Source organism: Bos indicus, chromosome 2 (genome assembly GCF_029378745.1).
Source record: "Bos indicus isolate NIAB-ARS_2022 breed Sahiwal x Tharparkar chromosome 2, NIAB-ARS_B.indTharparkar_mat_pri_1.0, whole genome shotgun sequence".
Lineage (NCBI taxonomy): Eukaryota > Metazoa > Chordata > Mammalia > Artiodactyla > Bovidae > Bos > Bos indicus.
In genome coordinates, this window is record NC_091761.1 from 46973164 (window position 1) to 46985723 (window position 12560).

Below are 12560 nucleotides of genomic sequence, written 5' to 3' on the forward strand. Positions count from 1 at the left end.
GAACTCTGTGTAAGAGACTATATTACCAATCACGTCAGCTGCTTTCAGCATCCACACGGTTATCTTTCATTTGGGAAAGCTTTAGGATGCAGAACTGTTGCTATGCATTTGTCCTGGTGTCTTTCTTCTGTCCTGAGGCTTTATGTCACGGACCATGATTTATAGAACTAGCTCAAATTATTCCTGATTCTATATCTAAAATTGTATTGCACAAGAACATGTTCATGGCTATCATTCTAAAACAGGAGGCCATTTGAAAACCAACAATAAACTACATGCAATGGCAAAAGAATATCATGCTAACTTTTGCACAGTCACAAATTCCAGAACAGATTATTCAAAGAACTCTCTGGAAGGTAACAAGCTTATAAAAGCAATTCTAATTAAAAAAAAGTCTGCATTCTACATATATAACAAAGTTACAGCATGTCACTTGCCCTATAAATTGTCACTATATTACCACTTGGAGCAGAAGAAAGTGTACACATAAAGATATATATGTGCATCATTTTATATTCCCAGAGGAATTGAAAAATGATAGGCAATAAATAGTGTCTTAATTGCATCATGAAAAATGACATTTAAGCAATGGTTCACAGTCCTACAAAGGTAAAGTCAAGTGTACATGCTGACCAGTCTAGTGCAGGGACAATGGCTTTTAGAAGCGCTCAGGCCTGGGAGCAAATTCTGACCCTGCCATTAGTTGGACCTGCCGCCTCTGGCTGATTCCTCTACTGCTCTGAGACTCAGGTTCCTATCAGTAAAACAGAGATATTAAATATCTATTTTGCACAGAGTTGTGGGAATTAAAGGAGAATGACTAAGTCCTTATACACTGTTGGTTTAATTATCAAACTATTAAATAAGTATTAAACACTACAATTAGAAGGGGGTGGAATGGATTGGGAGATTGGGATTAATTTATGTACACTACTATGTTCTAAATAGATAACCAACAAGGACTGTGTAGCACAGGGAACTCTATTCAATGCTCTATGGTGACTAAATGGGAAGGAAATCCAAAAAAGGGGATATGTGTATATGTATGGCTGATTCACTTTGCTGTACAGCAGAAACTAACGCATTATAATGCAAAAAAAAAAAAATCTAAAATTTGAGATTTATGATTCCTCAATGGATTACATACCAGCCAATATGATTAAGATTATACCATATCTGGGCCAGATTTAAGACAAATTCAATACACCTATTTTCAGCTCTCAAATGCTGTAATTATCTAAGTACATATGAGAGAAGAATGTAAAACTCCTCTGAAGATGAGTTTTAAGAAAACTAATCTAGAATATATGTGAGCACAATATTTAGGCCTCAGTGGAGTATTTTCATTTAACTGCTTTCTGATAAGTCTATATTCTTTGTCTATTCAGTTCAATTCAGTCGCTTAGTCGTCTCCAACTCTTTGCAACCCCATGAACCATAGCATGCCAGGCGCCCCTGTCCATCACCAATTCCTGGAGTCCACCCAAACCCACGTCCATCAAGTTGGTGATGCCATCCAACCATCTCATCCTCTGTCATCCCCTTCTCCTCCTGCCCTCAATCTTTCCCAGCATCAGGGTCTTTTCAAATGAGTCAGCTCTTCGTATCAGGTGGCCAAAGTATTGGAGTTTCAGCTTCAACGTCAGTCCTTCCAATGAACACCCAGGACTGATCTTTAGGATGGACTGGTTGGATCTCCTTGCGGTCCAAGGGACTCTCAAGAGTCTTCTCCAACACGACAGTTTAAAAGCATCAATTCCTTGGTGCTCAGCTTTCTTTATAGTCCAACTCTCACATCCATACATCTTTGTCTATGCTTATAAATAAAAGCAGTTCTCATAAAGCGTGCTTTAAAAAGCAACAGGCTCCCTAGAGTCTGTCATACAAAGTAAAATAAGTCAGAAAGAGAAAAACAAATATTGGCTATTAACACATACATATGAAATCTAGGAAAATGGTATTGAGGAACCCATCTGTAGGATGGGAATGGAGATGTAGAGACCAGACTTGTGGTCACTGTGGTGTGGGAAGGAGAGGGTGGGACAAATTGAGAGAGTAGCATCGACATATATAGACTATCATGTGTAAAATAGATAACTAGCAGGAAGCTCAGCTCAGTGCTCCTTGATGACCTAGAGGGGTGGGATGGTGAGTGGGTAGGAGGGGAATTCAAGAGGGAGGGGATATATGCATACATATGGCTGATTCATGTTGCTGTACAGCAGAAACTAACACAACATTGTAAAGCAATGATACTGCAATTAAAAGTAAATTTTTTTTAAATTCCAAAAAAGAACAGTAGACTCTGCTTGTATTTCTCACTCTTCTTTAAAGAAATACTTTGTATTTCTCACTCTTTTTTAAAGGCTAAGCTCCAATATTTCTCCCTCATGAAAACTTTCTGTGTCTACTCTGCCCCATGGAATAGTCTCCACCCTAGAAAATGCTTGGGGTTTGTTTGGGGATACAAGATTGCCCTTCCTTCTTGAGCACTGGAGTGGGAACTGCAGCTCCAATTCTTGAGCTAAAGGTCTCTAAATGCCTCACACACATAGGCATTACGTGTTTTTTTTTAAAAAAAAAAAGCTTTTTCATCTTTTCCACCAACAGAATTTCCATTTCCATGTTGACTGTTCATTTAGATTTTAGGTGAACACATGAAGATTGTGAGAGCTCTGTTTTCAACAACTAAAGCTCTGCCCATCGCTGGCCTAGTGTATTCACATGTGGTTCAACACATACTAGGTTGGGCCTTAAATAAGCTCCGACCACATGATCTTCCCAAGCTATCCTAAAAGGGTGAAAGGGACTAAGCCCTGCTGGGCTTTCATCTCTTGCTCCTCCAGCCCCATCATCCAGCCTTGTCCACCCTGATCTGTGCCCTGCGAAGCCAAGCTATGATGACCAGGCACACAGTTCCCTTTCCTACGGGCTCTCAATTTGATTTGGTCAATGGCAGAAACTAGCAGACTGGAGAGTGGGCAGAGAGTGAGACTGAGGTATTTACTCCCCAGACTCACTCCCTGCCAGGCTGTCATCATGCCTCTCAGATCCTGTCAGGTCCCTAACTTCATAGCTACCTTCTCCTGGGTTCCAGTAACCATTTTTTCTTATCCAAGGCTCAGATGGTAAAGAATCTGCCTGTAATGCAGGGGAACCCAGGTTCAATCCCTGAGTCAAGAAGATCCCCTGGAGAAAGGAAAGGCTACCCACTCCAGTATTCTTGCATGGAGAATTCCATGCTCAGAGGAGCCTAGTGGGCTACAGTCCATACGGTTGCAAAGAGTCAGACACGACTGAGCAACTCACAGCTTCAGGCCTGTAGGAGAGAAATGGCTTCTCTCTGTTGCCATCTCTGAAGGCTGGGACTATCCTTTGTTGATATTCCTAAACCTAGCCCAAACCACTGTAAATAGCCCCTTATTCATTCTCTCAAATAACACCAGTCTGAATATGCCATCTGGTTCCTTCCAGGACCCTGACGAAGCTGTGAATCTAGTCTCAAAACACTAGGAAGTGAGTCACACTGAACCAAAGTGTCAGGCATTGTAGGGATAGCTGCAGTGACTAAACAATACCTCTTTACCAGGAGAGTATAAGAGCAACTGTTACAACTGGATGTATGCTACAAACTAATCAAGGGGAGAATGAAGGCTTTAGAAAGAAAATGAGAATATTAACAAGAAAAATCTAGCTGAAAAATATTTTATAATCCCATGCAAATATCATAAGGCCACCAAAATGCATCTTTTTTTCTGCTCCTACCATCACTAAAGAACATCATGAAATAAGGAGAGAGAGGGAGGTGAAATTCCTGAACCTTATTTAATAAAAGAGCTGAGAAAAATGAACACATTTTGATGAACATAGCACTGGAGCCCATGGAAGCTTTAGTGTATTCAAAGCTGTACTCTTACTCCATCATAGAACCTAACACAGAAATGTAAGTTTATTTAAACACAAACATTTCACTGAGGAGGGGGAAAGATGGGGGAGTAGGAAGACCCTGAGCTCACCTCCTCTCATGAGTACAGCAAAACAACTATCTGCAAAACAATCATCCATAAAAAATGACTAGAACCCATCAGAAAAGATCTTCTCCAACTAAAGACATAAAGAAGGAACCACAACAAGACAACTAGGAAAGGCAGACTCAGGATACAATCAAATCCCATACCCCTGGGGGGGTTGACCCCCAGACTGGAGAATTATATTGTGCAGGTTCTCCGAAAAGGCATAAGAATTCTGGACCCCATGTCCAATTCCCCAGCCTTCATGGTCCTGCTTCAGGACCTAGAGCAGTAGTCCCCAAACTTTTTGGCACCAGAGACTGGTTTCATGGAAGAAAATTTTTCCATGGGCCGGCAGGAGAGGGGGAAAGTTTTGGGATGATTCAAGTGCAAATGATTACATTTACTGTGCACTTTATTTCCAGTCTAATGATGCTGCTGATCTGACAGGAGGTACCAGTCTGTGGCCCAGAGGCTGAGGACCTCTGCCCTAGAGCATTTGACTTTGAAGGCTAGTAGGGCTTAATTTCAGGAGCTTCACAGTACAGGGGGAAATAGAGACTTTACTCTTAAAAGGGCTACACAAAATTTCACATACAACCAGGACCTAAGACAAAACCAGTAATTTGATAGGAACCCATGCCAGACCTCCCTGCTTGTCTTAAGAGAGTCACTCAGAAAGATGGGAGGTGGCTGCAGCTCACCGAGGGGATGTAGACACCAGTCACAGCCATAATGGGGAACATTCCACCCATGAATACTGCTCCTGGCAGCACAAAAGATCCCAAATAGTAAAAACAATCTTGAGAAAGAAGAACAGAGCTGGAGGAATCACATGCCTTAACTTCAAACTATATTACAAAGCTACAATAATCACAAGCTGGAATCAAGATTGCCGGGAGAAATATCAATAACTTCAGATATGCAGATGATACCACCCTTATGACAAAAAGCAAAGACCATCTGAAGAGCCTCTTGACAAAGTTGAAAGAGGAGAGGGAAAAAGCCGGCCTAAAATTCAACATTCAAAAAACCAAGGTCATGGCATCCAGTCCCATCACTTCATGGCAAATAGATGGGGAAACAATGGAAACAGTGACCGATTTAATTTTCTTGGGCTCCAAAATCACTGCAGATGGTGACTGCAGTTATGAAATTAAAAGACCCTTGCTCCTTGGAAGAAAAGCTATGACAAACCTAGATAATGTATTGAAAAGCAGAGATAATACTCTGCCAACAAAGGTCCATATAGTCCAAGCTATGGTTTTTCCAGTAGTCATGTATGGATGTGAGAGCTGGACCATAAAGAAGGCCGAGTGCCAAAGAACTGATGCTTTCAAACTATGGTGTTGGAGAAGACTCTTGAGAGTTCCTTGGACTGAAAGGAGATCAAACCAGTCAGTCCTAAAGGAAATCAACCCTGAATATTCATAGGAAGGATTGATGCTGAAGCTGAAGCTCCAATATTCTGCCCACATGATGTAAAGAGTCGATTCATTGGAAAAGACCCCGATGCTCGGAAAGTTGAAGCCAGGAGGAGGAGGAGAGGACAGAGGATGAGATGGTTGGATGGCATCACCAACTCAATGGACATGAGTTTCAGCAAACTCCCAGAGATGCTGAAGGACAGGGAAGCCTGGCATGCTGCAGTCCATGGGGTCGCAAAGAGTTGGACACGACTGAGCGACTGAACAACAGTAATCAAAACAGTGTGGTACCAGCACAAAAACACAGATCAGTGGAATAGGACAGAAAGGCCAGAAATAAGCCCACATACTTATAATCAGCAATAATCAACTTGAACTTTGATAAAGATGGCAAAAATATGCAATGGGGAAAAGACAATTTCTTCAGTAAGTGAAAACTGGACAGCTACATGTAAAAGGATGAAATTAGAACATTCTGTCACACCATATACAAAAACAAACTCAAACTGAATTAAAGACCTAAAAGTAAGACCAAAACCCTAAAACTCTTAGAAGAAAACTTAGAACACACTTTGATATAAATTACAGTGATATTTTTGGGGTCCGTCTCCTAAATTAAAGGTGATAAAAGCAAAAATAAACAAATGAAACCTAATTAAACGGAAAAGATTTTGTGCAGCAAAGGAAACAACTGAAAAACAAAAAGACAACCTACTGAAAGGAAGGAAATATTTGCAAATGACATGACTGATAAGGGATTGATAACCAACATACGTAAACAGCTCAAAGGACTCAATGTAAAAAAGTAAACAACCCAATTAAAAAATGAGCAGAAGAACTTGATAGCCATTTTTCCAAAGAGGACATGCAGATGGCCAATAGGAACATGTAAAGAAGCTCCACATTGCTAATATTAGAGAAATACAAATCAAAAGCACAATGAGATGTCACGTCACACTTGTCAAAATGACTATCAGCAAAAATAATACAAATAGCAAATGTTGGTGAGGATGTGGAGAAAAGGGAACCCTCATACATTGTTGGTGGGAATGTAAATTGGTGCATCCACTGTGGAAAACAGTACAGAGGTTTCTCAAAAAACTAAAAATAGAACTACTGTATGACCCAGCAATTCTACTCCCAGCTATTACTGAAAAAAATTTAAGTCACTAGTTGAATAAGATGCATGCACCGCAATGTTCACAGCAGCATTATTTACAACTGCTGAGTCGGGAAAGAAACCTGAGTGTCCATCAACAGATGAACAGATAAAGAAGAAGTGGTACATACATAACAATGGAATACTGCTGCTGCTAAGTCGCTTCAGTCATGTCCGACTCTGTGCGACCCCATAGACAGCAGCCACCAGGCTCCCCCGTCCCTGGGATTCTCCAGGCAAGAACACTGGAGTGGGTTGCCATTTCCTTGTCCAATGCATGAAAGTGAAAAGTGAAAGTGAAGTCGCTCAGTTGTGTCCGATTCTTAGCGACCCCATGGACTGGAGCCTACCAGGCTCCCCCAGCCATGGGATTTTCCAGGCAAGAGTACGGGAGTGGGGTGCCATTACTCAGCCACAGAAAGAAAACAAAATTTTGCCATTTGTAGCAACATGGATGGACGTGGAGGGCATACACTAAATGAAATAGGCCAGAAAGATACAATACACGCTATCAGTTATATGTGGACTCTGAAAAATATAACAAACTAGTGAATATAACAAAAAAGAAGCAGACTCACAGATGTAGAGAACAAGTTAATAGTTACAAGTGGAGTCAGGTGGGAGGGGCAGCATGGGGGTGGGTCGGCGGGAGAAGTGGGAGGTACAAACCATTGGGTTTAAAATAGGCTCAAGGCTGTGTTGTACAACAAGGCAGTAGACAATATTTTCTAATAACTATAAATGCAAAATAACCTTTAAAAACTGTATATTTTTAATATTAAAATAAAAATAAATTCACTGAAAACCAGAATTCCATATTAACACAGTTATGATTTGCCCTATTCTCCTTCCTTAAAATCTTGTGTTTCAATAAACAACACTATATTTATGTGACAATGGGCTTGTCACTTAAATGAAGGACTTTCTCCAGAACTTCCTCTGATTTTTCTCTGGTCACCTCTCACCTTCCACAGTCCAAAAACTTCCTATTGGGATAATGGTCTTAGCAGCCTCATTTCCCAGAGAAGCCATTTACTTCACCTTCCAAATCTACTTGTACTCACCCTTAATTTTCTCTTCACCTCCTCTTTCACTTCCTGCTACTCTCACCCAAGGACACCTAAAAAAAAAAAAAAAAGGTTCAGCTTGAAATGTACATTGAGATCTCATCCATATTCTGTACCAATTTCCAGACCATAAAACTCCTTATTGGCAGAGACAGTGTTCTATGATAATGCCTAAAACAGTCCCTTTTACCTTGTGCTTAAAATAAAGCACACCTTGAAAGTACTTTGTAAAACAGCTTCATGCAAATACAGAAGTCAAAGAGGCCAAAAGAGGGGTCCCTTTTCTTTTCCCCTTTTGTTAATGAACACAAAGATTCTTTTCACTGGAACACCTAAGAGAGAAAGCTAGCTTAGGGATTTGGTAAGAGTGGCATCTGGAAAGTGAGGGGGTCTGGGGGAGCCCCAGTGACTCTTATTGTTTAAATCATCCTGGAATGTGAAGCCAACTATAACCAACACCCAGCTCGCACCACTGATGGCAAAGGTGACTTCTGGTCCAAAGAGTCACAAATCTGAGCTACTGTCTTCCAAGGAGGCCAACAGCCACTCCAGCAGCCAGCTCAGGGCATGCACCTCAGGCCTGCCACTCCTTGCTAACCTCCTCCTGTCTCCAATACAGTTGCTTGCTACCATTCGCACAGGGTAGACACTCAGTAAGGAACTGTTGATTATGCCCGAACAAGGATGACTTCACCCATTCATTCACTTCGAAAAGTCCACTCCCCTGACTCTGATGATGACCGATTTCCATTTACCCTTTGGCATCTGCATCTGGGCAGCAGGCAACTCATGGCTATGCAGCCTCAAATTATCACAGTCACTATATCATGACTCATCAGTAAAGAACTTTCCCATCAGAACCTAATTAAGGTTCCCCACATCCCTGTGAGGTAAGCGGGTATGCTCTCCTGCAGTTTATAAGGAGGAAATTGGGGATGAAGAGGTTACCGGCTCTGTCAAAGGTTATTAAGGGTGTCTGCCAGGGATGAAGTCATTCCACAGTCATCCTGGTTCAGTCTTTCCACTCACTATGGATCCAGGTCTTTTCCTTGTGCTGTGACCACCTTATCATTTTCTGGACTTTTGTGATGGTGCAGACAGAGTCCAGCAGATACATGCATTTCAAAAGGAAAAAGAGGTATTATGGTATACCCTCCCAGGGGCTCAGTAGTAAAGAATCTCCCTGCCAATGAAGGAGACAAAAGAGACGCAGGTTCAACCCCTGGGTTGGGAAGATCCCCTGGAGTATGAAATGGCAACCTGCTCCAATGTTCTTGCCTGGAAAATCCCATGGACAGAAAAGCCTGAAGGGCTACAGTCTATAGGGTCAAAAAGAGTCAGACATGACTTAGCGACTAAACTACAAGAAGAAAATGTGCTCTTGCTAAATACTTCAGATGTCTCTGCCCATAATAACTCATATTAGAAGTCCTCTCTCAGATACTTTCCAGTAAAGGTATCTTGTTAGGTAGAATTAATACTGTCTCCTGGAAAGAGGGTTCAGAATAAAACATCATCCGTTTCCTGAGAAAGGGACAATAAGGTTCACTCCTGCAACTTCAGAGGCACAGCCAGCACACAGGCAGCCTTGGAGTTCAGGGTTATTGCCTGTTCAGGTTTGTGAACTTCCTAGAGCACAATGATCGCACAGTCTCCCCAGCACACTTCGGCCAGGCCCTCTTGGCTCTTAGCACGCTTTATGTCTCTGATGGGTTTCCTAGGGCAGGTACACAGCAAATTCTACACAGCAAATTCTGCAACTTCCTCTACCACCGGCCTTTCTGACTTTGCCAAAGAAAACCAGGATTATCTGCTCCCAAGGGAGAAGCACGTTTCAACCACCAAAACCATGTCCTTTTTGCTTTGCCAGTTCTGCTTCCTCCTCCTAGCTCCAGATGAAGACCCTTCCCAGGTTCTCAGCTTTTATGTTATTACTATTTACTTCCCCACAGTGTGATTACTGTTACTTTTCTTAGGGACCAGGTTTATGCTCACACATGGTACTCCCACTCCTTGTTGATTTGTAAGTCACCAGACCCATCCCTGATCTGAGGAGGCTGGACTGTATATTTCTGTCATTTTACATAGCATGAACTGGAGTAGATTACTTACTATCTCATTTGGGGAATGACTAGTTCAGAAAGACTATAAAACATGCTCTAATGCCACAGTAATTAAAACAGTGCAGCAGCAGCATTTGAGTAGACAGACAAATGGAACAGAATAGAAAGTCTGGAAAACAGACTGAAATACACATGAGAGTCTGTTATATGGGGGAAATGGCATCTAAAACCAGTAAGATAAGAATAAACTTTAAGAAACTGAGTTGGGATAACTGGGTACATATATCATATTGCACACACAGAAAACAAAGCCATAAGTGTTCCAGAAAAGAAAATTTGAACACAGACTGGTACTGGATAATCTTAAGGAATCACTGGTATAATAATGAAATAGAAATTATATCCTAGAAAGTTTGACATGTTATTGATATATATTGATGCACTTACAAAGAAAATATAATGTCTGGGATTTGCTTTAAATATTCTGAAAATGGGTGGGAGAATAAGATGAAATAATACTGGCACAATATTCCAAATTGTTGAAGTTGGATGACAGGTAGTTGGGGTTTATTATACTATTTTCTCTAATTTGTCTATGCTTAAAATTATCTGTAATAAAATATTTTAAAAATACAAGAAAATATAAATGACTTCCTTGGAGAGGGGAAAGGCCATTCTGACTATGATTAAAAAATCAGAATGTATTAAAAAGTTTGAAAATTCAATTACATTAAGCAACAATAAATTCTGTATAACAAAAAAAAATCATAAGTTAAAAAAAAAAGCAAATAAGCTGGGGGAAATATTTTCAATTCATGTCACAGACAAAATAATGGATAATCTCACTAACATTGAAAATTGATAAGAAAATTATCAGAACCCAACAGAAAAATTAGTAAAGGACATTAATAGACATTTTGTGGGAAAAAAATGAATAAAATGGCCTTTAAACAACATGATGTAAGCTGACCATCTTTTCAAATAGAAAAAATATAAATTAAAACTATACTTTATAAATTCCAAATTTTGACTTCTCTGATCCATAAAAATGTTTTCTAATACTCTTTTGAGGAGACCATAGGAAATCAGTCATTTTCATACACTGCTGGAGGGAACGTGACTCCAAGGAGCAATTTGGAAACATTATTAAAATTTCAAATGCATTTACCCTTGACCCAAAATCTCACTTCTGGGAATTTTTTTAACAGATGGTCTGCTTTCATGCAAAATAATATACTGCCATGATAGTCTTTGGAGCATTGTTTATAATAGCAAATGATTGGACAAAACCCTAAGTGTCCATCAAAAGAGTATGTGTGTGTGTGTAGGGGAGTGTATACATATATATATATACACACACCTAAAATGGAATATGATCCAGCCATTTGAAAAAATGGGATTTCCCTGGCTGTCCAGCAGTTAAGACTCTATACTTCCACTGCGGGGGGCAGAGGTTCCATCCCTGGTTGGGGAACTAAGATCTTGCATGTTGCATGGCACAGCCAAAAAAAGAAAAAAAAAAAGGAGATACTCCCTATATTCTGCTGTGAAAAAGTTCTAGGAGATATATATATATATGAATAGAGATAGTTATAAATATATGAGTATCGTCATTTTTGTGTGTTAGAGAGGGAACAAAAACTGCTATATGTATTCATACTTATATGCATAAATATACTCAGGAACAGTTTATAGGAAACTAATAAAAGTGATGACATGTAGATGGAGGGACGGGGGTAAATAATACACCTAATTAGAGGACAGAAGCGGGATGGAGACTTCTCAAAGCACATCTCATTTCATTGTTTTGAGTTTTGATCCATATGAATGCGTAACTTACTCAAAATTTAAATTAAAACAGGGTTTGGCTCTGTAGTTTATGGATAAGCACCTACTGTATATTTAAAGATCAACAGTTCTCTCTAAATGGTCCAGGGACTTTGTAAATCCAAAGAGCAAATGATACAAAAACATTGCAGAGCCAAATAAAAATGCTCTCATTTAGTGGTAGGGATGGGAGTCAAAGACAATTCACCATCTTAATTACATTTTGCAAATTCCATTGGGAAAGCCCCTGAGATCTTAATAAGAACACAGTCACAGTTGTCTGCAATATGACAGTGGATTAAAAATGTAGGAAAGGGAGAGAACAGCCAGGAAGCGCTGCCTCCCAGCAGAACAGGAGTGGTCTATCCATTTGAATCCACTGTGACTGTTGACTATTAGCAACACATCCCTCTAGCACTGCAGGCCAATCCGTTCTAACTTTTTCATTCCTAAAGTCCAGACCCCAGATTCCACTTTTAGAAGGATTTAAATAAACTGTATTGGAAAAGACCCTGATGCTGGGAAAGACTGAAGGCAAAAGCAGAAGAAGGTGGCAGAGGATGAGATGGTTAGATAGTATCACTGACTCAATGGACATGCATCTGAGCAAACTCCAGAACTTAGTGAAGGACAGGGAACCCTGGGGTTCTGCAATCCATGGGGTCACAAAGAGTCAGACATGACTGAGCAACTGAACAACAACAATGCAGAAGATAATCAGTGAACCAGGTTTTAAGTTGTAAAACAAAATGCACAACTGCCATGAAAAGCATGTTCCACAAAAAATAATTACCTTAATATGATATACAGAATTTTGACAAGCACACACACACAAAATTTTTATGTTCATTAGCCCACATTGTTTATTGCCCCTAAATGAGCACTTTCTGTTAGGCTCTTTGAACTATGAGAAATGGCTTATCTCCCAGGACTCCAACTGACAGTCTGAAATCTCAGAATTCAGCAACCTCCTCCCCCATCTCCACATGAAGGCTTCACAGGTAAGA

The 12560-nt window shown here is 40.3% G+C and overlaps 1 protein-coding gene across 4 annotated transcripts in view; it reads right to left on the reverse strand.

The window, feature by feature from the left end:
- The window catches only part of LYPD6B (LY6/PLAUR domain containing 6B), a 243561-nt gene that overhangs the window by 23605 nt on the left and 207396 nt on the right, over nucleotides 1–12560 (reverse strand). For all 4 annotated transcript variants that reach the window (XM_070768176.1, XM_070768187.1, XM_070768188.1 and 1 more), the window contains one exon: nucleotides 7661–7716. The gene's annotated coding sequence lies outside the window, so the exon portion shown is untranslated. The remainder of the gene's footprint in view (nucleotides 1–7660; nucleotides 7717–12560) is intronic.